The sequence below is a fragment of the Onychomys torridus genome, chromosome 13 (genome assembly GCF_903995425.1).
Source record: "Onychomys torridus chromosome 13, mOncTor1.1, whole genome shotgun sequence".
Taxonomy (NCBI): Eukaryota; Metazoa; Chordata; class Mammalia; order Rodentia; family Cricetidae; genus Onychomys; species Onychomys torridus.
Genome location: NC_050455.1, coordinates 53,933,662 through 53,959,040, shown reverse-complemented (window position 1 = coordinate 53,959,040; position 25,379 = coordinate 53,933,662). Strand labels below are relative to the sequence as shown.

Here is a 25,379-nt window from a genome sequence, read left to right as displayed (position 1 = left end):
AAAACTCCAAATGAAAAGTTAATTTCATATAAATTTTAAAAATCAGAAATTGTGTAGCAGAGAGCCTAAAGTTCATTGACTAATCTTCCACATGGAGTATATTGATTTAAAATTTGACTTTGATTTTTAGTTTCTAAAAGGCACATCCAAATCTCAAAATGCTTGATGTTCCTCTAATGAGCCATCCTGTGGTTTCACCCAGACTCTGCTTACAGAAAATACTCTGTGGGGGCTGTATGCTATTAGCCAACTAAGTTGATTTCTTTTAAAATATTTCATTTGCAACATTATATCAGAGCATAAACTCCTTTACAGAAAGACACAAAGTCCTGTTCTTTCTATTGTCTCAAAGTAGACTAGCAGCGGAGATAATTAAAAACCAAGCATTGACCAATCAGAGGCTTTGAAGGAGGCCTTCCAAGCTCTGGCTTCAAAGAAACCATTTGCATATTCCTTCTACTCTCCACTAGCCCCAGGGGAACTCAGGGATAAAGCTTTCCCCAGCCTGGGGCCTCAGTCACTTCCTCAGGAAGTGGTACAACCACAGCAGCTCCAAGCCTAGTGTCCAACACCAGGACCCAGAAACCTGGGAACCGCAGCAGCGTCCTGAGCAGACTGTAGGAATTCAGTATTGCTGGCCTGGGTCACAGCCCAGGTGGAAGACGACAGGTCCAACTACACACGGCAGTTCCCTTCCCTTCAGACCACAGCACCCACCCAAAGCCCGTAAGTGGCAGGGTCAGCATCGTGCTGACATGTTTTCTTTCTCTGCTGCATTCAGAAATAGAACTGCGCTGACTGGCTTTGAGACAAAGGTTCTTGAACAGGCGATATCTACTCACTGAAGAAACAGTGTCCAAAAATACCTAGCCAGTGTTTTCCTGTAGAAAACAATGAATTTAAAGGGTAAGATTTCCCTCAGGTTAGCACTTCAAGGGGAACAGTCTGCAAGAAAAACTCAAATACAGCATTAAGAATTTACAGCTGAGGGGTTAGAGATGGCTCAGCAGTTCAGTGTTTGTTTTTGCTGATCTTCCAGAGGAAGAGGAGAGGGGTGGTGTTTACTCAGGAGGAAGAGGCTAGCCTGGGCTACTGAGTGAGTCCAAGGCCACCCTATACAACTTAGAGAAACTCCTGTCTCAAAAACTGAAGAGAGGAGGAGAGAGGGAGAGTGGGCATGCTTGTGAGCGCGCTAGCTCTCTGGAAACACAGGTAAGTGGCGGAGCCTTATGCTCCTCCTAGGTTCAATCCCCAGTACTGGGGTAAGTAAGGACAGGACAAGAATGTACTAATACCAAACTACAGCATGGAAGGCAGGAGAGTCAAGTCCAGGGTCTGCCCCAGGCCCCAGGTCCTTCACTAACACGCCAAGGAATACGACACGCAGCCCAGCCTTGGGTACCTAGAAACTGTGCCCCCTCAAATGTCCTTCTTCCTGCCTCCATGAACTACCTTACCTGAAAGACCACATCTGCACATGCCTGGCACAGGACTAGTAAGAAGTACACAGGGCAGGGCCTGCCCAGACTCACTGAGTTCATTAGCTAATTAAAGAAAATCCTCAGATAAGAAGATTATGATGGTGCAGTTTCTCCCCCAGCAGCTTCTAGAACCAATAAATTCTTAAAATCCAGGAAGAGGAAAAATGCTCTTTTCTTAGTTACTCCCAAAGAAAAATGGGTGGCAAGGACCCTATCTGATACATCAGGATAACAAGCCATTGATCTTGTGATACAGGGCAATGTTTAAAATCAAACTGGAGAACATCTATACAGAAATACTTGAGGAGCAGTTATTTGTAACATAGAGAAACTAAAGATTGTGTAAATTACCATCAGTAAAATGAGAAGAAAAAAATGCTAGAGTAAAATACAAATAATATTTACTATTTTTTTTCTTTCCATTTCTTTTTTGTTTTGGTTTTTTTGTCCCATTCCCCTCCCCAAGACAGGGTTTCATATGTAGCTCTGGCTGTCTGGAACTCACTCTGTAGACCAGGCTGGCCTTGAACTCACAGAGATCCCCCTGCCTCTGACTCCCCGGCGCTGGGATTGAAGGCGGGAGCCACCATGCCCAGAAACCTTTACCATCTTAACCATTTTGTTTTCATGGTGTTTCGTGACTCAGACGAATCTCACAGACCTATCAGTCAAGTGATCTAACACTGAGCTACAGTACATCTGAATCACTTTTGTTTTGTTTTGTTTTGTTTTGTTTTGTTTTTGAGACATGATCTAACTAAGTAGCTCTGGCTAGCCTGGTATTCTCCTTGTAGACCCCGCTGACTTCAAACTCAAAGACAAGCCTGCCTCTGCTGGGATGAAAGGCATCACACTCAGTCTCCCCTGAGTCATTTGTAAACACAGGCATCAGAAGTGCTGCTCCTTCACATTCCTTTTGTATTCTTGGAAAACTGGGGAAAAAAGAAAAAACAGCCAGATGTGGTGGCACTCAAGATGCTCAGGCAGAATTGCCATGAATTTAAGACTCAGACTCAAAACGAAACAGGAAGCTCATTCATATAAATGGAATTTTGTGTCTCCAAACTCTTACTATATAAAGGGAAGCAGGCGGGACTTTCAATTTCTGACAATCACAGCGTCTTCTGCTGAAGCACTTCTGTACAAGCTGTTTCCACAGAGGGACTACATTCTTTGTGTCCCTCCATGATTTTTAGCACACTGAAAGGGTCTGGGCTAGACCTGTTCCCATAAAGAAACATCGGAAAAATTCATTAAGACTGTGTGCATGTGTTTGTGTGTGTACTGCCTATGTGTCTGGGCATTCATGTGTATAGGCATGAGTGTGGAGGTGAGAGGGCATGTCTCATGTCTTCCTCGAGCATCAATCACTCTCCACCTTGTTTTTTGAGACAGTCTCTCACTGAACCTGGAACTCACTAACTCAGCTGTGCTGGCTGGCCACTGAGCCCTGGTATCTTCCCGGCTCTGCCTCCCCAGCACTGGGACTATTACAGGCGTGCACCACAGTGCCCAGCATTTGTACTTTTTAATGTGGATGGCAGGGATCCAAACTCAGGTCTGTCAGCACACATGGCAGCTGAGCCATCTCTCAGCCTTGAACTGGCAGCGAGCTCTTCCGCCTCTACTTCCCAAGTGCAGGTCCATACAGACACTCTTCAAGTGGTTATTTAAGCGGGCTCTACAATGAAGCAATGAACCCCCCCCCCAGTTTCTTTATACTACAATAGGAACTGCCTTTGAGTGGATAAAACCTATTTAGCGAATTCCAGTATTTCCTGACAAAGTCAAAAGTGGCCCCAGCACACTCCTAGGCAGGAGGCAGAGAGGCGCATGCATGCACACATACACACACACACACACACACACACACACACACACACACACAGACTCCAGATGCAATCCCTGCTGTCTATAAATGCCATGCTTTTGAGTGGCTTCTCCACAATTCCACTTGGAGGTGAAATATAGATCTCCTAAATTAGAAATGATATTTTGAGTTCAGAAATGAGAGCTTCAATGTAACTTCCCCTTCTCACCTGAATAGACCTTCCAAATTTCTGTATCTAAGTCCCAAGTCCTGTCTAGAAGCCGCTTCTCCTCAAATGCCCCCAAGAAACATTTGCTGTTTCTTCTTGTATGCTTTTACAACTTGACAATTTTTAAATCTTAAATTTAAAATACTTGCAAACATTTTTGAGATTCCTAACATTAAAAAATATGGAGGAGGGGCCGGTGAGGCAGCTCATTGGTAAAGTCATTTGCCATCACCAACCAAGTTGTCCTTTGGCCTCCACATTCACACAATAGCTCAGGCACACAAAATAAATACATAAAAACGCAATTAAGGGTTGGGAATTTAGCTCAGTAGTAGAGCACTTGCCTAGCAAGCGCAGGGCCCTGGGTTCGGTCCCCAGCTTAAAAAAAATAAAAAAATAAATGCAATTAAAAATTTTTTTGTTAAATATGGGAGACTCCTGGAGTTGGGGAGATGACTTAGGGGTTAAGAGCACTTGCTGCTCTTGCAGAGGATCAGGATTTGGTTCCCAGTACCCACAGGTAGCTTATAACCACCTTTAAATTCCAGTTCCAAGGGATCCAATACCCACTTCCATGGGCTCCTGCATGCACATGGTGCATATACACACACACACACACACACACACACACACACACACACACACACACACATACGTGAGAAGCCAGATTTAGTAGTGGTACACACCTGAATCCTAGCCTAGGGGATGAAGATCTGAATTCCAGGCTAGTCTAAGTTACAAGCAAGATCCTGTCTCAAATCAAATCCAACCAGCAGAGGAAAGTGGCTCATTACTGTACTCCCAGCAACTGGAAGACACATGAGAAAGTGAGAGAGCACGCATGTGCGTGTGTTGTGGGTGCAAACTTGTCACTTTGTAAGACAATGGGCGTTAGCAGGAGGGTTAGCAGGAGGACTGCCTTAAGTTCAAGGCCAGCCTGGAGCAAGAGTCTCAAAGAAAAGAGAACAGAAAGGGGGAAGAGAAGGGAAAGGCCGAAGCGCGGAGGAGGGGAGCAGGGGAGGAGGGGAGGAGAGGGGAAGACAGGAATTTTAGACTTCTCTGGAGAGTTAACAGTTCATACCTGCTAGCTTCTCTCAACAAAGGTTTTCTTAATGGAATTTTTACCACTCAGATTTTGACAAAGAGAGCTTCCGAGATGGCTCAGCGGGTTAAGTGACTGCCATACAAGCCTAGAGACCTGAGTTCAAACCCCATTACCCACATAAAGGTAACAGAAAACTGACTTCAGAACTGTCATTCTGTCCTTGACACATGCACCATGGGCACCCACACATACCCACACCGCGCACGCACACACACACCATGCAATCATACACACACATATGCACACATACAAATGAATTTTAAAAAACTATTTGAACTACTGTTTTCACTGCAAGATTTGAAGTCAGTGGTTTTCTACTGAGACCACTTGTTGATTGACATTCTGACTATCCTGACAAGGGGGTCAGAAAGCATGCTCCTGGTTTCTTTTTTTGTTTTGTTTTGTTGTTTTTGTTTTTCGAGACAGGGTTTCTCTGTGTAGCTTTGGAGCCTGTCCTGGAACTCACTCTGTAGCCCAGGCTGGCCTCGAACTCACAGAGATCCGCCTGCCTCTGCCTCCCAAGAGCTGGGATTAGAGGGGTGGGCCACCACCGCCCGGCGGCGCATGCTCCTGGTTTCTGGTGGTAGAAGCTGATGATCAGAAGCTGGCCGAGTATGTGCAAAGCATCCTACCATATATATTCACGGAGCAGCTCCTCACAACAAAGAATGTCAATAATCAGGATTGTCAGCCGAACTGAGGCTAAGAAATCCCACTCTATGCAAACACCCACACTTTCTGTACATCACTGGTCATTCTCCCACCAACACAAAAACCTTCTCAGGTCATAATAAACCTGCTTATCCAAGTCATCCACACCACGGCTATGCTGAGCACAGCCTACTGACAAGCCACTACTCCAGCCCTGCCCTGCCCCGAGCTTCTCTCCCTCCAGTAGGGAATAGTGGACAGAAAACCACCCAAAAAGTTACACCATGGTTCTTCTCATCAAAAAGGGCTCCAGTGATTAACTATGAGGCAATTCTCACTGGATACCAAAGCATTTTCGTGAGAATCTGAATTACAAAACAGTACTTTCATCTGTAACCACGACTGAGAGCATCCCAAAAGTCGTGCCGACTACTTCCTGAAGTAGATAGAAACAGACTTGGGAGTGAGCAGAGGAGGATTTACAGCACCTCACCAGCTGCTGTTGTTGAAGGGGAGACAGATGAAGGCCCCCAGTATTTGTCAGAAGCCAAGTCATCTCTCTGTGTTAACGTCATCACAATGTTCCTGCTGTCCCATGCCACCAGTTACTCAAACTACCCAACAAAGGAAGAACAAGATCTAGCATCAAGGAATTAGCAGAGGTGCTGGAGAGATGGCTCAGTGGCTAAGAGCACTGGCTGCTCTTCCAGAGGACCAGGGTTCAATTCCCAGCACCCACATGGCATCTCCAGTTCTGATGCCTTTTTCTGGCCTCCAGAGACAATGCATGCATGTGGTGTACATGCAGGCCAAACACCCATGCACATAAAAATAATTTTTAAAAGGAATTAGGGGAATGTTGGGTTAAACACACACACACAGGGGGGGAGGGAGGATGGGAGGGAGGGAGGGAGGGAGGGAGACATACTGCTTAAACAATGACTCTCTCTGGGAGCTGGTTTTAGGGAGCAGGGGTAAATTCTGTATTTAGAGTGAGATGGAAGCGCTGCCTGCCCATTTCTCTAACAATTTCATGCTTTCCCTTCAGGAACATCTGGACAACCTCATCAACAAGCAAGTGACCACATCTTCAACCACTAAAGAGTAATGGAGCTGGAGAGACAGCTCAGTGGTTAGGAATGCATACTGCTTTTGCAGAGGATCGAAGTTCGATTCCCATACCCATGTCAGATAGCTCACAACCACCGAAAACTCCAGTTCAGGGATCTGATGCCTCTGGCCTCCAAGGGCAGCTGCCCTCAGGTGTGCAGACACATGCACATAATTAAAAACAACAAAAACTATCTTTAAAAAATAAGTTTAGTAATGAATATTCAGTTTTTCTAAAAGGATTTTGCCTGCAGTTCAATGCCACAGAAATGATTATTTAAAACCACATGAGGCTGGAGGTGGTAGTATACGTCTTTAATCCAGGACTCAAGGCAGAGGCAGGCAGATCTTTTTAACTAAATTCAACACCAGCCAGGTCTACATAATGAGTTCCAGACCAGCCAGGGATATATAGTGAGATCCTGTCTCCAAAAACTAAAATAAAATAAAATCTTCATTGGCTGGCTCTCTAAGTACTGCCAAAAACAAGACATCTGTGTTGTGAGACTCTAACGTGTGTGAAAAGGTTGACAGGTGAGAAAACCTAACAAACAGAGCAGAGTGTCCCTTTGGGGGTTGCTCACAGTGCTGAGGACCAGCCCAGGGCCTTGCACATGATCTGCAGGCACCCGACCACTGCGCTGCACCCCAATCCTGTCGCATCCTCCTTGAAGATTTCACTCCTCAAGTCAGAAACAGTGTAGCATACTCATAATCCAAGCACTTGGATGCTGAGGCAGGAGAATTCCAAGACTGGCCTAGGCTACACTGCAAGGCCCTGTCTCAAGAATTAAAAAAAAAAAAACTTCACAAATGTAAAAGAGATAAGAACACCTAACTCTACAGAGTTATTATGTGTGTTCAGAGGTTAAATCTGGGAGGTGTGGGGTAAATATGATCAAAATATACTCTATAAAGTTCTCAAAGAATTAGTAAAAGAGTATTCTCTTGTAAAAGAGAGTTTTTGTGAGTTAACGGAAACCAAGCAAGTGGGTTCTGGAGAGATGGCTCAGTGGTCAAGAGCAGGAGGGCCAGGCTCAGTTCCTGGCACTGACAGGGTGGCTCACAACCATCGCTCACTCCAGTTCCAGGCGATCTGACACTCTTGTGGCCTCTGTCTGCACACCCACTGTGCACTTACATGCAGGCAAAAAGCCATACTCATAAAATAAATCTAAACAACTGCAACAAAAGAAACCAAGTAAGTGCTCACCACAATACCCAGAACACAGCACTGTCTAAATGTGAGTTACGACAAGTTCAATGCCAGGCTGGGTGACCCACAGCTAGGCAGTCAGACCTCACTGGAAAACAAAGACAGAAAAGGACCAAAGGCCAGTCTGGGGATCCTAGCAGAGTCCCAGAACAAACTAAGCCACAATGCTGGTGCTCTCAACAGTCAATATGAAGGCAGACGCTACCAAAGTCCCAGCAATCTGGGGGGTAACAAAGAGTGTCCTTAAGCCCCTTAACAAACAGGCACCTTGGCAAGGTCTTCTAAGAAGTAACACGGAGGAAGATTTTTCCTATCCTCAAGGACCTGAAACTGGAGCACAGTGTAACCAAAGAACCTACGGCTCAGTTTGAAACTCCGGCTGGAGTCAAGGGTACATGCTAATGCTCAGGATTAGAGGAACAATTTTAACTCTGACCCGTCCCGATAAAAACCATGGAAGGCCAATCACTTCTTTGTCAAGTGTAGCACTAAGTACTTGTCATTCCCCCAAACTCACACTGACCAGACCATCAGACACGGACTTTACCAGATATGAGGATTCCAAGCATGGGTACATATAAATGACTATCTAAGAAGGGCTTAAATGGACATTGATGTGCCTGTGCACGACCCTAAACATAGGTTCAAACAAGTCCTCCAGCATCTGAGGACATGAGCCATGCGCCTGTGGAGCAAACACTTGGGTTAAATGCTTCCTACACAGTTTCTATTATTATTATTGTTGTTGTTGTTGTTGTTATTATTATTATTATTAATTTACTTACTTACTTATTGTGTATGTGATGGGCACACACGAAGGCAGAACATCTGTGGGAGCCAGTCCTCTCCTTCCACTGGGGACTGGACTCAAACAGGCCGCACCTGCCCTACTGTACTGTGGGGAAGAGACAACAGACGCCTCTGGTTTTGGTTTCTGTAGCTGTGGATTTGTTTTTGTTTTGGGAGTGTCTCATACTCTAGCCCAGGATAGCATGGATGGCCTGGAACTCTCTATAGTCCAAACTGGCCTCAAATGCCTGCCGTTCTCACTCACTCTTTAGACTGCCCTGATTCGCAGGCATTGGGCCATCACCCAGCTTCATGTGACTCAGGTTCCAAACTAAAGAGCTCAGGCACCCCAGCTCCTGAGCGAAGGTGAAGAGTGGAGCTGTGATCAGAACAGCTGGTCTCATCCATGCTGCTGCTGAGCCTCAATTCCTTAAGCATGCAACAGAAAGACACCCAGCCCTAGAGATGCTGAGCGCCCACCCTAACAACTCAGAAGTCAATCTTCCCAACATGACGTAGTCACCTCTTGTTTTTCATCCTTTCTTTCTTTGTTTTGTTTTGTTTTTGTTTTGAAGACAAGGTTTCTCTGTGTAACTGAGCCCTGGCTGTCCTGGAACTCACTTTGTAGACCAGGCAGGCCTGGAATTCACCTGCCTCTGCCTCCCAAGTGCTGGGATTCAAGGTATGTGCCACCATGCCCCACAGGAAGTTATAACAGCCACGCTGAGGTCAGAGCTATCACACAACAGCTCTATGCTGGAGGTTAGAGCTGACTTAGTGAACCAGGAAAATCTTCTCCTACCACTGGAAACTGCAGCGGCCAGCCATGTCACTACTACACATTAGTAAGAGGACCTCCTAGGAGGCCAGAGAGATGGCTCAGAGGACCCAAAAGCCTAGAACCCACGAAGGGAACCCATGGAGAACCAGTGCTACAAAGTTGTCCTCCGATCTTCACAAGCCTGCTGTGAAACACACAGGCCTACATACCTCCCCAGACCCTCACTCTGTATCAACACACACACACACACACCCCTACATACCTCCCCAGACCCTCACTCTGTATTACCACACACACACACACACACACACACACACACACACACCCCTACATACTTCCCCAGACCCTCACTCTGTATTACCACACACACACACACACACACACACACACACACACACACCCCTTCATACCTCCCCAGACCCCACTCTATCTCACCACATACACACAAATATTTTTTTTTCTGTGTATGAGTGTTTTGTCTGTACACCACATGTATGCCTAGTACCTACAGAGGCCAGAAGAGTGTCAGATCCCCTGGATTTGGACTTACAGATAGTTGTGAGACACCATGTGGGTGCTGGGAATTGAACCTGGGTCCTCTGGAAGAACAAGCAGTCAGTACCCTTAACCACTGAGCCATCTGTCCAACCCCATAAATAAAAAATATTTTAAAAGAGCACCTGGGCCGGGCGGTGGTGGTGCACGCCTTTAATCCCAGCACTCGAGAGGCAGAGGCAGGAGGATCTTTGTGAGTCCGAGGCCCACCTGGGCTACAGAGTGAGATCCAGGAAAGGCGCAAAGCTACAGAGAAACCCTGTCTCAAAAAATAAATAAATAAAATAGGGGGGGGGGGGCTGGAGAGATGGCTCAGAGGTTAAGAGGATGATTCAGTGGTTAAAAGTGCCTATTGCTCTTCCAGAGGACCAGAGTCCTGCCCCAGTACCCATGTTACATCACAGGCTGTAACTGCAGCCCCAATGCCCTCTTCTGGCCTCTACAGGCACCACGTTGCATGTGCACAAAGCCACAGAGATACACATAGACATAAATTAATTTTTTTTTAAGCTGAGGATCAAACCCAGGGCCTTGTGCTTGCTAGGCGCTCTACCACTGAGCTAAATCCCCAACCCGATAAATTAAAATTTTTAAAGACTATAAGTGGAACCTTTTCTTCCCCAGCTTGTAAACTTTAATGAACACATGTAGCTCACTTCTCGCCACTTGACCCACTCACATAACTGTTTTGCCAGTGTCTAAACCAAGGCACTGAATCTTAACTGTAGCAGGGGTTAGGTACCTAAGACAAGAGAGAGCTAACTACAAAAAAGCATGGGGGGAAAGGGAAGAGGGCAGTGGAGGGGGAAGGGGAGGACAAGAGAGCGAGCATGAGCATGCTAACTAACCCAGACCAGCGGGCACACCATTATGTCTCCTACCATAGCAGCCCTAGAGAATGGGAAGAAGTCTCACAAGTCCACTGAAAACTGTCAGTCATTTACAGCAGGCAGTAGTCTGCCCCACAGACACATCAGACAGGGACAGCTGGCTGCTTGGTCTTGACAGCGAAAGGAGACTTGAATGAGTAGGTGATGCCCACTTGTATTTCAAATGAGGACTTCGAACCAGGCATGACAGAACAGCAGACAGCTATAATTCTGGCGCCCAGAAAGCTGAGGCAGGAGGACTGTCTCAAGTTCATGGCCAGCCTAAGTATATGGTGAGTACCAGGCCAGCCAGGGCTACATAGCAAGCTTACCTCAAAAATAAATAAGCAAACAAATAAGGCCATGGAAACAGCCATATTTGGCTATGTGTATTAGAAAGAAGAGAACTTAGTTCTATCAGGTCGGCAGGTGACTTCCTGGGCTCACCTCTGCCTTACCTCAACAGCTGTGTCTTTGTCGGGTGACCCCTAGGCCACACAAACAGCAAACCATCAGGTCTTTCAATGTCTTCCGCCAGGAGGCACCCTATAAGAGACTGCTGCTGCTCTCTGTCACCATGCACGTGGAGGCTGTAGTCTGTGATATGTATGGTCCCTCCTAAGACTCCCTCACTCACCTGCTCAGTCACTGGCACTGGGGGGACTCTCCTATTAGCACTGCTGAGGCCACTCCCGACCATCCCGCACTATGATGTCACCATCCACCCTGCACCCCCCACTGTTTCATTGCGCTGTGACCACCGGCTATGACATGCTTTCTGACGTCCTCTGTGGGCTGGCTCCTGGTCTCTGGCTGCTACCTCACCCTGATTCTTGGCATTCTCCAACTTGGGCTTAACTTGTTCCAGCTACATTCTAAATTTGTCCACGGTTCTGATACTCAAAATTCCTCTCCTTTCTCCAAGGCTTACCCAGCCTTGTCCCCATCCCACCAAACCCCAGCCCAGTCCCACTGCAGCAAACTGCAACCCCACAGCAGCTCAACCCACCAGCCCAGAAGAGACTCTCACCATGCAAGGATCAAGACTGTGAGCTACACTAGCAGATGACAGGTTCAGCCAACAACTAATAAATCAATGTCAATGCCCCAGGTTCATATTTCATCGAACTGTGGCCAAATGTCCAACATGATATAAACTGCATTATGATTTGTGTGCTAAGGCAGGCCTTTGCAGAGATGGGGTAAACTTCCTCATGTGACACTACTGTATTACTATCTCAGAGTTCATCAGGTGCCTTCCCAAAGAAAGAACCCACTAGTCCAGTCTCTCACAACTCAGTCATACATCTGCCCCTTCCTACAGCTCCGTCTCCTGGCTGGCTGGGACTGCGGAGTGACCTTCCCAAGAGAGCTGGTCCCAGGACTCACTGCTGACAGCCCTTTACCATGTGCTGGAAAAAAGTGTCAGTCACCTTCCAAAGCTGCTGTGCTGTAGCTCTCTTACAACTCGCCCTTAGAAGTCATCAATCACTTCAACTCCTCGTCAGGTATAGAGACAAAAATGGTGACTGAATATAGACTGAATTCCTGTCTCTCACTAGATCCCAAATCACTGAGTCAACTAAAGTGGCCGGCATTGCTCATGTGCGGACCTGCGGCCTAAGGACATCTTTTGCCTTATTAGACTACAGGGGCTAAAGGGCTAAAGGGGAGCTGGGAGTGGGGGTTCACATCTACAGTTTCAGCACTCAGGAGAATGAGGCAGGATTGCCACAAGTTCAAGGCCAGCTCAGACTAGAGTTGTCTCAAAAACACAAGAACAAAAATTCACTTCCTAGAGTGAAAGCCAGGGAAGCAAGCACAGGCCCTGGTTTCAATGAAGCACTGCAAATACTGTAACAAGGTCTCTGCATGAGCCTGTATCAGTTAAAAGTGTAACGGACCGGGGTGGGGGGTGGGGTTGCTGAATAAAGGACGACTAGACCTGGTTCAAATCTACCCATCCATCACTTAAAATTGGGCAATCTTTCTGGGTTTTGCGTTTTGTTTTTTTTTGTTTTTGTTTTTGTTTTTGTTTTTTAAGATTTATTTATTTGGTATGTATACAGAAGAGGGCACCAGATCTCATTACAGATGGTTGTGAGCCACCATGTGGTTGCTGGACCTCTGGAAGAGCAGTCGGTGCTCTTAACCTCTGAGCCATCTCTCCAACCCCTATGTTTTTTTTTTGGTTTTTTTTGAGACAGGGTCTTACTATGTAACTCTGGCTGTCCTAGAACTCATGCTGTAGAGCAGGCTGGCCTCAAACTCAAAAAACTCCACCTGCCTCCCAACTCCTGGGATTAAAGGAATGGCAAGTACACCTTCCAGGACATTAGTCTAAAGCATGAAGTACACACCTAGGAACCTACAAGCCATGCTTTCATTCCCATTCGGGAACTCACACTGAGGGGTAGCTGTGCAGACCCTGTGATCAAGAGACAGATTAGGAAGGCAAGGGGAGAAAAGCTAGCTCCATCTAGGAAAGCGAAGAAGACTTCTCTCACAAGGGGAGAGTAACACAGTCATTGTACTTACTGACTTCCAACCACTAAACAACTAAACAAACATGAACGACAGAAGGCACCAGGAGGTGCCTATTTTGACAGATGCCCACCCAACATCCTAGACCATCCTGTCCAAAAGAAACAGGAAAACCATATGTTGTTTTAAAAGTTCCTAATAGTAGTACTTTTGAGAGGAAAAAAGAGAGAAGGGGTAACATGAAACTCAACACCAGGCCATGGGATGTGGCAGACTGTATGCGGAATGTATGAGGGTATTTAACCACAATATTATTCGCTCACCATATAGCCAATATAAAAAAATTAATGAGATAGTTCACATTTCCTTTAATTCTTTAAATCATGTGCCTCTGTCGCTCTCAAGTAACCCAGGCTGTTCTTGAACTCCATATGTAACAGGATGACCTTGAGCCCAACCTTACCTCAACCCCTAGGGTTGCAGGCAGGCACACCAGGCCCAATCTCCAAGTGTACCTTATATTTGTGGTTCATGTGCAGACATGAACATGTAGTTGCTGTCATGTAAATACATGAAGAGAATGCCAGAGGAAGACATTTGCTCAACTGGAATATCTGGTCATTAGAGACAGGGCCTCACTATGTAACCTTGGCCAGCCTGGAACTCCTAGAGATCAGCCTGCCTCTCCCCGACAAACACTTGAACTAAAGGCCTGAGACACCACACCCAGCAAAGCTGGCATATTTTCATGCACAAGTTTTGTTCTGTTTCAAGATGAAACAGAAGTCTTGACCATAGTTAATGAATTAGTTGAGTTGTTCCATGAGGGAAGAGAGGTGATACAAAAGGTTTAACTCCAACTAAGATGAATGTCCAACCAAGCTGGGCCACACACACCATCCTCTTGACATGTTTCACCCACTCTGAACCATCTCTGAGGCAGCTGTAGCTGAAGCCTTAGGCACAAGCAGATGATATATATTCTCTGAATTTTCATTGTCAAAATTAAATGTCTACTTGCAAAGGAGGTAAGATAGTACAGAAGCACAAGCTTCTCCAAAATAGTACAAAACAATGACATTGTCCTCAAATGGGAAGACCAGGGAACACAGAATCCCTGCCACAATTTGGGGAAGGACTCAGAGCATGCCTTTACCAAGCACTCTGTTGTAACATACACAACCACGCTCGGGGAAAGTCTGGTTTGGAGTTGGAGTAAGCAGCTCCAGGTCCCACAGCTCGTAAGGATAGAACACAGGTTTGTATTACAGAGGTTATACAAATAGGACATCCCAGAGACTTTGACAAAGGCATCTAAACACTACCATGGCTTCCCATCCAGAAGTGACCAAACATTAAGCATCACCATCCCCACCTAATCTTCTGGTCCTAGTATGTAAACATCAGAATTGTTAAACTTCAGCTTAGCAGAGTCCCCAGGGGAGGCTTAAGTTTATTAACTCATGTTTTCAGATTCATCTAATACAAATTTCAAATGTGAGCAGAATTATATAGCACCAAAACATAAAAATCTGGGATACATTAGAAAGTCATGGTGGAAGGAGTCTTAGGTGAGGGTCCAGACTCTGGGTTCTGGATCCCTAACAACTCTGAACTACCTGATAAGCCTGCCCTCCATTTGGGCTAACTGTAAAAAATGAGGCAAATATTATAAATTACATCTGAACTATGTTCAGCCATGAGCTCCGTTAAAGCAGTGGGCTTTCAATGATCCAACCTATGTAGCTTGTCAACACTCTTGTCATGGCATTCAGAACACTATAATCTACCCCTTCGAACAGAAATCCCAAAAACAATGCCAATTACCAGCCCCAAGAATCAGCCTCCAAAATGAGTCTGCATCTCAAAAGGAAAAGGCTAAAGTTGAGCAAACACCTGTTTATCTTTAGGTCTCCAGGACTGTTCTATTTGCAGGAAGTCTAATTATGTAAAGGTGTAACAATCAACTTTAGTGAAAAGCATCCACACTGGTGTGAGGGGGGCCAAAAGACCATCGGCAGACAGCAGCCTTAATGGGGAGGCGCGTGACAGCTAGGAAAGCCACTTGGCATTTCTCTAAAATTATGCTTCTGTCTGCGGATGTCGATCAAACAGAATTTGTTCTTCCCTGAAAACGATGATCCAAAGAATTCTTTATGCTATGTTTATTTATGGTTGCCTTATTCTCATCTCGCTTTCAATTCACTTTGCTTTTCTCTCATTTTCAGAACACATAAAGACAAAAGTATCTCTCTATTCCTTCTTGCTTCTAATTTGTGCCCAGGAGAACTTCCATCCTTCCAATGTGCTATTTCTAGAGGCAGCTCTGGTACAGAGAACATATTCTCCTCTGGTGCTGAGAAGGCTCTTGGTGTATCTCCAAACTCATCACCACAGCCTTAAGGGTCAGTCACCCACCAGCCTCAGCAGCTCAGGGGACAGTCACCCACCAGCCTCAGCAGCTCAGGGGACAGTCACCCACCAGCCTCAGCAGCTCAGGGGACAGTCATCCACCAGCCTCAGCAGCTCAGGGGACAGTCACCCACCAGCCTCAGCAGCTCAGGGGACAGTCATCCACCAGCCTCAGCAGCTCAGGGGACAGTCACCCACCAGCCTCAGCAGCTCAGGGGACAGTCATCCACCAACCTCAGCAGCTCAGGGGACTGTCATCCACCAGCCTCAGCAGCTCAGGGGACAGTCACCCACCAGCCTCAGCAGCTCAGGGGACAGTCATCCACCAGCCTCAGCAGCTCAGGAGACAGTCACCCACCAGCCTCAGCAGCTCAGGGGACAGTCACCCACCAGCCTCAGCAGCTCAGGGGAGTCATCCACCAGCCTCAGCAGCTCAGGAGACAGTCATCCACCAGCCTCAGCAGCTCAGAGGACAGTCACCCACCAGCCTCAGCAGCTCAGAAGACAGTCAGCCACCAGCCTCAGCAGCTCAGGAGACAGTCAGCCACCAGCCTCAGCAGCTCAGGGGACAGTCATCCACCAGCCTCAGCAGCTCAGGGGACAGTCACCCACCAGCCTCAGCAGCTCAGGGGACAGTCATCCACCAGCCTCAGCAGCTCAGGGGACAGTCATCCACCAACCTCAGCAGCTCAGGGGACTGTCATCCACCAGCCTCAGCAGCTCAGGGGACAGTCATCCACCAGCCTCAGCAGCTCAGAGGACAGTCACCCACCAGCCTCAGCAGCTCAGTAGCTCTGCCTGTGGTACCTGCTATGTCTCTGGGGATCCTCCTTTGAGCCATCATACCCCAGTACATACCCCAGTACTATCCATGTAGTAGGGAGCAGGGAGCATGTCTCAAATCCTACCTCTAACACCACTCGTGATCTGGGCTCCTTTAGCCAGAGTCTGTGCCTCAGTTTCCTCACTGTCCAATGGGATGACTCATCTCATTGCCTCAGCATTAGTTAAAATCATCTAAGTTTAAAACTCATAGGATAAAAGCAGGGCATAGAGGTGCACACCTTTAATCCCAGCACTCAGGAGGCAGAGGCAGGCAGATCTCTGAGTTGGAGGCCAGAGCTACAGAGTGAGACCCAGTCTCAAAACAAACAAACAAACAAACAAATAACAACAACAAAGACCCCCACGAGATACTTGAGTGCTTACAGATGTTAACTGTGGAAACTGCTTTGTACCTTCCTAAAAATGTTCTCTCTCCAACAGTTTCCTTAGCAGTGCTAAAGATGGAACCCAGGACCCCTGCATGCCAGCCACCCGAGCCACACCTCAACTTTCTGAAACAACACATTTTAAATTCTCTTGACACTTTTACTGCCCAAGCCATTATCTTAGGGAATCCCAAACTGTTCACACCTGTCTTCCTGTTATCAGTGTTCTATGCTAATGAGAATAGTCTCCTCTTATCTGTGACTTCACTTTCCAAGGTTGCAATTACAAAGGTCAACAGTCTGAAAATATTAAAGCGAGAATTGCAGAAAATAAACAATTCCACTTTAAATAACCTTTATTACAGTACGTTATAAACGTTGCCCTGTTATTAGAAACTACTGTCAATCCCTTGTCATTGCTTTCCACTCACATGACCTTTCTCCTTGTCGTCAGAGCACATAAAGACAAAAGCTTCTCTCTATTCCTTCTCCTTTCCACTCTGCGCCCAGAACTACCTCATTTTCTCACAGGTACATATGAACAGGGAAAACCTACCCCACAGAAGGCTCGGACTCTGAGTTTTAGGCACCCACAGGTAATCTTCAAACTGGTTCCTCCACTGAGGGCTGTGATGCTGCCATCCACCCAGTCTGACCTCTAGCCCAGTCAGCCACACCAAAAGAGCTAAGAGGCAGAGGGCAACCATGCCCAAACCTGAATTTAACAACACATCAGGGTTCTTCACCACCACTCTTTTCCCATCTCTTCTGCCTCTGATGTGGTCGCCTCAGAACAGAGAGGACCAGCTGCCAAGAAACCATGTGTCACCTCCAGGACCCTCCATCAGCCTTCCTGTCCCATCACTCCCCAGATGCAGTCAGGTACCACCATATGCCCTGACCCCTGTATAACTACCCCTCCACTCCGTTCTCATAAGCAATGTGCCTAGCCTTCAATGTAAAGACATAGATTTTCTCCCTAAACTGCTGCAGGTGACCCATTTGATCTCCCTGCCTCTCGCCTCAACAGCTTCCATTCCATTTCCAGGTATTCCCGCAAGACTTCGGGGACGAAGGCGAAAACTCTCTGCTAATACTAGTGTCCAGATCACAGAAAGACCCTCATCAGTCTTGCTTGCCCTTCTCTGCCTCATGGGCACCAGTATGGCTGCCACACACCTACCAGGCTCTCTGTACCTTCCTATCACTGCTCCATTGCTTACATGCTTTCCTGAACCGTGGCCAGCCTCACACATTCATGGGTTTTCCAGGTTCAACTACAAAGCCCCCTCTTCAGGGCTTCTCCCCGACAGTAATGGTAGACAGTAGTCACAGTTCTGTGACGGCTCTGTGGGCTACTTCCTACTCTTTGCTCTCTGGTTCCTCTTTCCTCAGCATTCCCAGAACATGGCCAGATGTCTGCTGCTCAAAAAACCACCAAGTCTCTGGTACCTGGTGGCAGGAGCCCTCACACCTGCACAGCTTGACACTTCCTGGGCTCACCTCCTCAGTTCCACCATTGCCTCTGCCTAGTCTGCCTGACCCAAAGAGTGATTTTTATCCTCAGCTCTCCCTTCCTCCCTCACGAACTCAAATGATTTTAACCCAAACAGAAAGAAAGAACAAAACAAGATCCAGGACTATAAACGAGGAAGACTGTCGCAAAAAATAAAATAAAATAAAGGACTTGTTTTCAAATCTCTCCACTCCATCATCGCCATGACAGGGCCCAAGTACTTTCACCCCCCACTTCAAATGGTAGGCACAACCGGCATTTTGGAAGAAAACCATAGACAATCAAGATCTGCAGTATCGTTTTCCCAAATTTCAGTTCTGTTAGTGTGTGGTGTTTCACTGAAAACAAGTGAAACGGCCAAACTAGTCTCGAGATGAGAAATAATTGCCGGAAGAAATAAAAGGCTGCTTTACCACTTGCAGCTTTCTGTTTCCATTTTGGCTAATTCCGATTAGTTCAGGGTGATAAAGCATGTCATCCCATTAGAGCGGTCTGTTATCAGGAGCATCTCTCCAGTGTCTTCATGGCCACCAGTTCTCCTCTCTGCAAAGTCTTAACTGCAGCTGTCAAGGTCAGTTCGCTTCTGTACAACACAGTGAGCTGAATTTATTCCATTTAAACTTCATACACATGTACCGAATATTGCCAAGCATTTACAACAAAATAAAACAAAAAGTGCTGATACAAAGACCTGGACCCAGATACTTGTGGTAGTTTTTTCCCCACAATCACCCGAAACTGGAAACAACACTGTTCCCCAACCAGAGAAAGGATGAACAACCCGTGGTACATCCACACAGAATAGTACTCAGCAAGAAAAAGAACCAAGAATCAATACACAAAGCAATAAGGACGCATTTTGGGTGCATCTTGCCAGGTGAAGACGCCATTTTGGGGACACCCTGGGAAAACTCAAGCAATCTGGCCAGGGAAGAAGAACTGCAGGGGACAGACTGTGGCTCCAGGGGCTCAGGTGGGGAAGAGGTGGCCTCAAAGGAGCAGCAAGAAGTTTCGGCCTGATGGAGTTATTCTGCACGCATTATGTCAACTCAGAGGTGGCTCTGCATACATGGCAAAACCCAACACACCGTCCACCAGAGCAAATGTCCCTGGCTGTAAATTAAACATTTTAAATCCAAACCTTCATTAGTGATCATCCCTAAAACATACAGGCTTCTGTGCTGCCGTCTGTGAGGGCTGCTGTTTCAGTTCCGACCGTTTGTGAGGGAAAGCTCTCTGGGGGCTGAGGAAGGAGCAGCCCCAAACATCCTTCAGACCCTTGTCACCTTGTACTACCGCTCCTTTTTAAGGTCCCACATCAGGGCAACTTCTGCACCAGCTGGACTTAGCAAGGCTGAGTCCTACCAAGGACATGGGCAAGGTTACTTAGCACCCACAGAACACAGAAGCTCAAGAAGGGTTTCCAAGAAAGGGGGCAGGGGCCAAATCCTAACACTGTGACTCGGCCTAGCCAAAAGTGTAAGCAAAGCAAACAAACAAACAAAACTGCTTAAATGTGGTCTACCTCCTTCCTAGACTGTTCCTAAAAATGAGCCACATGGCTGGGCTGGGTGTGGTGGCACACGTCTGTAATCTCAGCACTCAAGAGTCCAGGTAGAAGGCTCAAGATTGAGGTTTGAGGGCAGCCTGGGCTATATATCAAAACTCTGTCTCCAAGGTGGGTGAGGGTGTTAGAGAAAAGAGGAGAGGGTAGGAGGAAGGGCAGGAGGGAGGGAATGGGAGAAAGGGAGACTGTGAACAAAGAATGAAATCCTGAACCAGGTTAGAATGAGCTGTTCAAAAAAAAAAAGCAACAACCTTGCATTGAGTGCTCCTTAACATGGAAAATATGACTCAACATCAGGCAAGGGATGAAAACAGGCCAGTATTCACCACCCAGTTACACTCTCTTTCCAGTGTGCTCTCGCCAACCCCGCACATTCCTGCTGCAGACAGGGAAGGCCCGAAGGTCCTCCTCAGAGAGCGCCTCAGGAAACAGCAAGCAGGCGCCAGCGGCGGCTCCAGTATGGGTGCCATGGTGTTCCCTCCTGGCTCTCCCAGGAAGGAACATGCCCTTGCTTATTCTCCAGAACGCTCTGGGTCTCTGGGTCCCTCTCCCCCGCCCCCCAGAGATGTGGGCCTGCTACCTTGTTACAGCCCAGCGTGAGATCAACACCTGAGGCCAGCTCCAATCCAAGATGAGCTCATGATTGCTGCCAGAGAACCAGCTCCCCAGCCTCCAACAGCATTTGCAGCTGGAAAGACTGGCCTCAATGCAAAACAAATGCTATTTTCAGGAGAGACTTCTGCTGGGGGGGGGGGGGGGGAGAACAAAGCTAAAAACCACCAAGAGAGTACACCAGACCAGAACATTCCATGACATGTCCTACCTAAAAAGGGCTTTTAAAACACATTCTCAAGAAACGGTCATTGCAAGGGGCGAGCTGTGAAAGTTAAATAAAAATCCCTGCCCCCAGAAAGACAGGAATGAAGACTCAACGATAGAATAGCTTATTGTATTAAGCTAATTAAGGCTTATCACATCAGCCATCTGAGTTTTCGTTGGCACCAGAGATGCAGGGGCCAACACGCCACGCAGTATAGACTGGAATATGCTCGACAAGCATTATTTCTACCACAATTGTCTGCAGAACTCTGGCAGTCGAAAATGAGGTAGAATGGAAACCCAATTTTAGCACAGTGATTTGCAAAGAACCTTGTTCCATTGTGGGAGCTATTTGCTGGTATATCTGTCTGAGATCACATTTATCTCTATTAAACACTACACAAAATATTCCCGAGCTAACCATGCACTCTAGTCTCCCCCTTTCCTGCCAGTGCTAGCACACAGGCGACTCTCTGCAGTGTCCTGTCTCCCCCCCCCCCCACCCCCAACACACACCCCGAAGAATTCCAACAATAAAAACCCCTGGATACTTAATGCCCTTCACTGCTGACAGACTGCCCGCCACGGCCAGCACACAACTTCACCAATTCTAAGATCCTTCGCATTTCTGACTAGACTAGTCTGCTGAAGCCGGAGAGGACATGATACGCACTTCAAAGAGAGAAAATGCATTTGCAAGCAGGTCTCCCAGGGGCTCCTCTCCACTACACTTTTACCAAACCAGCAGAAAGGCAGAACCAGCTCTGCTGCTGCTGAGATCATATTGGACCTGACTGGTGTGACTGGTTTCCTGTTTGGGGAAGTTGCAGTTCTTTGCACAAGGAACCCCCAAGGCAAAATGTTTAGTGTTCTCCTGGAAGCTCCCACAGCCTTTGTTCCTCCCTAATTTGCTGCCCTCCCTCCTCTCCTCTCCTCTCCAAGCTCTAGTCTCCATTTTTTTTTTTTTTGCCAGCCCAATTTTAACTGCAGGAAAGAAAGCATCAGACATTTTCTCCCACCCACTCCAGTAGAGATGCAGCTAACAGTCATTCTTACACAGATAAAACCAGACAGACCTGGGTCCCTCCTAGTACTTTGCTAGTACTCCACACTGAGAGCTATGCCACAAAGGATCCCGTGGTAAACTGTCGACAGCCCCCCAAATCAATAAAAGACATTCCACCACTTGACTGGAAAACCTTCCAGGTCAACACGGAGAGCATGGAAAGAGGAGAGGTGATGGATGAACAAAAGACGAATCTACCTCCAGGCTCCTCCAATCCTAAAAAGCTGGCTGGGCTACTTCGATTTGATGAAGCTCTTCCTTTTTTTCACAATTGTGGGCAAAATGTGCCATGTGGACTGCTTCTGTGCAAAAAGCCAATGCATTCTCCACAAGGCCCAGCAGCCTACCACCCTCTAGACATGCCTTTCAAGGCCTGCCTCTTTCAAATGCCCAGGCACATGCGATTTCATGAAGGCATTCAGATCGCTCCTTGATACCAACGCCATCAAAAAAGTCAGTGGAACCCATTAAACATGGATAATGGGAAAGGTATGTGGTCTCCACTCTGAACCCCACTCATCTCCAGGGTACCAATCCACTGTCGGTCTGTGTCAGAATGGATGTGCAAATTAATATTTAAATTCATGCTAAAAATAGCATATCTCACCTTGTGAACCTTGACCTTTTGAAAAGACTTTGGACCAGTGCTCAGTTACTGTCACACGGTTGCATTCTCTGCAAATAGGAAAGGGTTAAAAGCAGCCCCAGTCAACAGGCCTACAAGGGAGGAAAAAAAAAAAAAAAAGACAGCATGTATGGCTGACAGCATCACTAGAACGCATTTATGCTCGTTTCCTAGAACAATATTGTTACCTTTTGGCCTTCATAATAGTCCCAAGTATCCCCAACACCCTTTAGTAGCGTCTACAAGGAAAAGCACAAAACAGAACATAGGCTGCAAGAGAAAAAAAGGCATGCAAAGTAGGAACAAACTGCCATTACAAACCCATCAGTTCATTCTGGTTGTTTCCTTAAAAACACACACAGAGAGAGTCTGTACAAACCAAGTGTCCCCACCCTAATAAGGCACATACTTTTTCTTTCTTTAATAAGGGTCATAAATCTCAGCTCCTTGTCCATCCCTTAAGCAAAAGAAAAAAGGCAGGAAAAGCCCAACTCATCTGAGACCCTGGAAAGCTGCACCTTTCTCCCATCATCTCTACACAGGCTCTTCTAGGGTTCCATTAGTCACGTACCAGTGCTGTGTGGTGTCTACGTGTGCGTTTACATACTGTGTTGGGATGGTACCTTCCTGCAAGCTCCTCTGCTTTTGGCTGCCATGGAGGGAGGAAGCTGCTATCCCACTGTAGTAGCTCAGTGACTGCATTGTGTTCAGGAGCTGATCTGCCTCAAACCAGTTTCAGCCGGTTCTGGTCACCCTACATAAAAAAGCTATGGCAACCCTCGCTGGGTTGCCAACAAGTCCCTGAAAAATCAGCAGCAGCCCAGGGTGGGAGCTGGCTGGGGGTTGCCTCTCCCTGTTAGGGCTTCCTGAGGAGGGAAAGGTCATTGTGTGTGCCCCATCCACACAAGCACAGAACCCTGGAAATGCTCTCACCTCACGAGCCCCCCACACACAGCCTCTCAGGGCTCATCCCCCCCTTCCCCTCCACCCTGAAGCCCACCGCAGACACTGCTTTTCCCCTCCTTCTCTTTCCCCCACTTACCTCCCACAACCTGGCTCAGATCTTTGTGTACGTGTGTGTCAGTGTGTGTTCTCTGTGTTGGTGGCTGACAAAGAGCCCCCAAGAAAGCAATCTATGTGTGTCTCCTCACACAGGATGCGTCGGCTGCAGGAGCCGGCCTGGCCTCTTTGCAGAGTGGTGCTGGCTTGTTGACCAGGCTCCTCTCTGCCTGTCACCCCCCACCCCACCCAGCCCCCTCCTCCCTTCCGTCCTTCTCCTCTCTCTCCCAGCCCTGTCACCACCACCACCACCACCAGCAGCCCCCCCAGTCTCCTCCTCCTCCAACCTTCTCTTCTTTCAAGCACCTGGGGGTGGGGGGGTGGGGGGAGAAGAAGTCCAAATCCCTTCACCTCGGGGTAGTACACTGGTGAGGTGTGGGGCGCTAGGGGGACAAGTCAAGGGGCAGTAGGGAAGAGGGGGCACCCAGGCCTTGGGAAAAATCATCTGTGCACAACCAGCTCTGGCGGGGGAGGCGAGCCCGCGCTCACGTGGCCCCCTCTGGAGCCGGTGGGGCCTAGCAACACCGGCCTTGCCTAGCCCCCCCCCCTCCAGAAGCTTGGCTGGGGCGCGAAGGCCGGCCGTCCCCAAGGCCAGGGTGGGACAGGCCGCCGCACTCAGGCCAAGGGGCCTGAGCCTCGCGCTCGCCGTGACCCGCGGGGTGGCACGAGGGGCCCGATGCCCCCTCCCGCCCACGTCCGCCCGTACCCCCGCGGCCCCCTGTCCCAGGCGCACACCCACCCCCTGGCCGGGCGGGCCTCCGCAGCGCTCAAGCCCGAGTGTCCGGGCCGCGGCTCGGGCGACCTCTGCTCCGCGCGCCGCCGGCGGCTGCTGCTGCTGCGCCCGCTGCAGTGCGAGCGGCGGCGGCGAAGGCGGCGGCGGCGGCGGCTTCCATGCTACGGGCGTGTCGCGCCTCCCCGCCGCCGGGGGTCTGTGTGCGAGAGCGGGAGCCGGGCCTCGCCGCCCTGGGGCTCCCCCGCCGCCGCGGCCTCGCCGTGCGCCCGGACGCCGGCCCCGCTCCCGGGCGCGGGCTCTAGGCCGCGCGGCGGCGGCGGCGGCGGCGGCGGCGGCGGTGGCTCGGCCCGGGCCACGCCGGGGCCTAGCGCTCGGGCCGCCCGGGCGGGCGGCGAGCGAACAAAAGGGAGCGCGGCGAGGGGGAGGGGGCGCCGTGGGGGAAGGGAGCCCGAGCCGGGCGGCGGAGCGCGAAGCCCGCGGCCGCGACGCCCCACCGGCCCGGCGGCGCCTCGTCCCCGGGTAGACGGCTGCGGGCGCGCGGTGCGGCCCGGCCCGGCCCGGCCCGGAGGTGCTGGTGGCGGTGCTGGGGACGGGGCCGAGCGGGGGGCTGTTTTTGCTGTCTTTTTTCAAACGACACTTGAGACTCTCACCCAGTCCTTTTCCATGGCCCCAAGCCGCGACTTACTCGAGTGGAAGGAAGCAAGGCCTCGCCAAAGATGGTTGGAAAAAAAAAAAAAAATGCCCGTGAGCCTCTCTACCCAGGATCTTGACGCCAAGGTGGTGGTTGTGCTGTCCTCCTCGTAATGGTGGCAAATAAGTAAGAAGAGAGCAAGCTATCTTCAGATAAATTCAATCTGAGATTCTCCCAGGAGGTGGAAGGAAGGGCTCCCTTCTGTTGGTTAGTGGTTTGGAGCCCTTTTCGCCTTAAACTGAGCCACAAAAGAATGGAAGACACCCCTGGGGTGGGAAGAAAGCCCTGGTGTAAAAGACACACGTTTTGCTTTCAGAGAAAAAGCCACTGGGGCCAGATTGAAGCATGGCATGTTCGGTTCATGTAGGGTGGTTTTGTTTTGTTTTGTTTTTTTAAACTGGGGGAATGATATTGAGTAAACACGATGTAATAGCTGGGTCTTTTAAGTTCTATAAGGGAGATGGTGCACGCATGTAAGTAACAAGCACAAGTTGTACATACAGCAGGTGGTCATGGCTTTACAGAACACAGGCAAAAAGATACATACAGAAACCCAGCCCAAGGTCAGGAAGGGAGATGATCGTCACCCATCTGAGAGGG

The 25,379-nt window shown here is 48.5% G+C and overlaps 1 protein-coding gene across 10 annotated transcripts in view; it reads right to left on the bottom strand.

Annotated features, from left to right (window-relative positions):
• The window catches only part of Znf532 (zinc finger protein 532), a 112,210-nt gene extending 87,153 nt beyond the window's left edge, over positions 1-25,057 (bottom strand). For 2 of the 10 annotated variants that reach the window (XM_036204292.1, XM_036204300.1), the window contains exons 1-2: positions 24,095-24,382; positions 22,279-22,388 (exon numbers count right to left, since the gene is read on the bottom strand). The gene's annotated coding sequence lies outside the window, so the exon portion shown is untranslated. Of the gene's footprint in view, positions 1-22,278; positions 22,389-22,484; positions 22,553-22,867; positions 23,225-23,338; positions 23,519-24,094; positions 24,383-24,773 lie in introns of those variants that run through there. The other 8 variants (XM_036204293.1, XM_036204301.1, XM_036204297.1 and 5 more) reach the window with 8 other exon arrangements.
• Between the last annotated feature and the right edge of the window lie 322 nt (positions 25,058-25,379).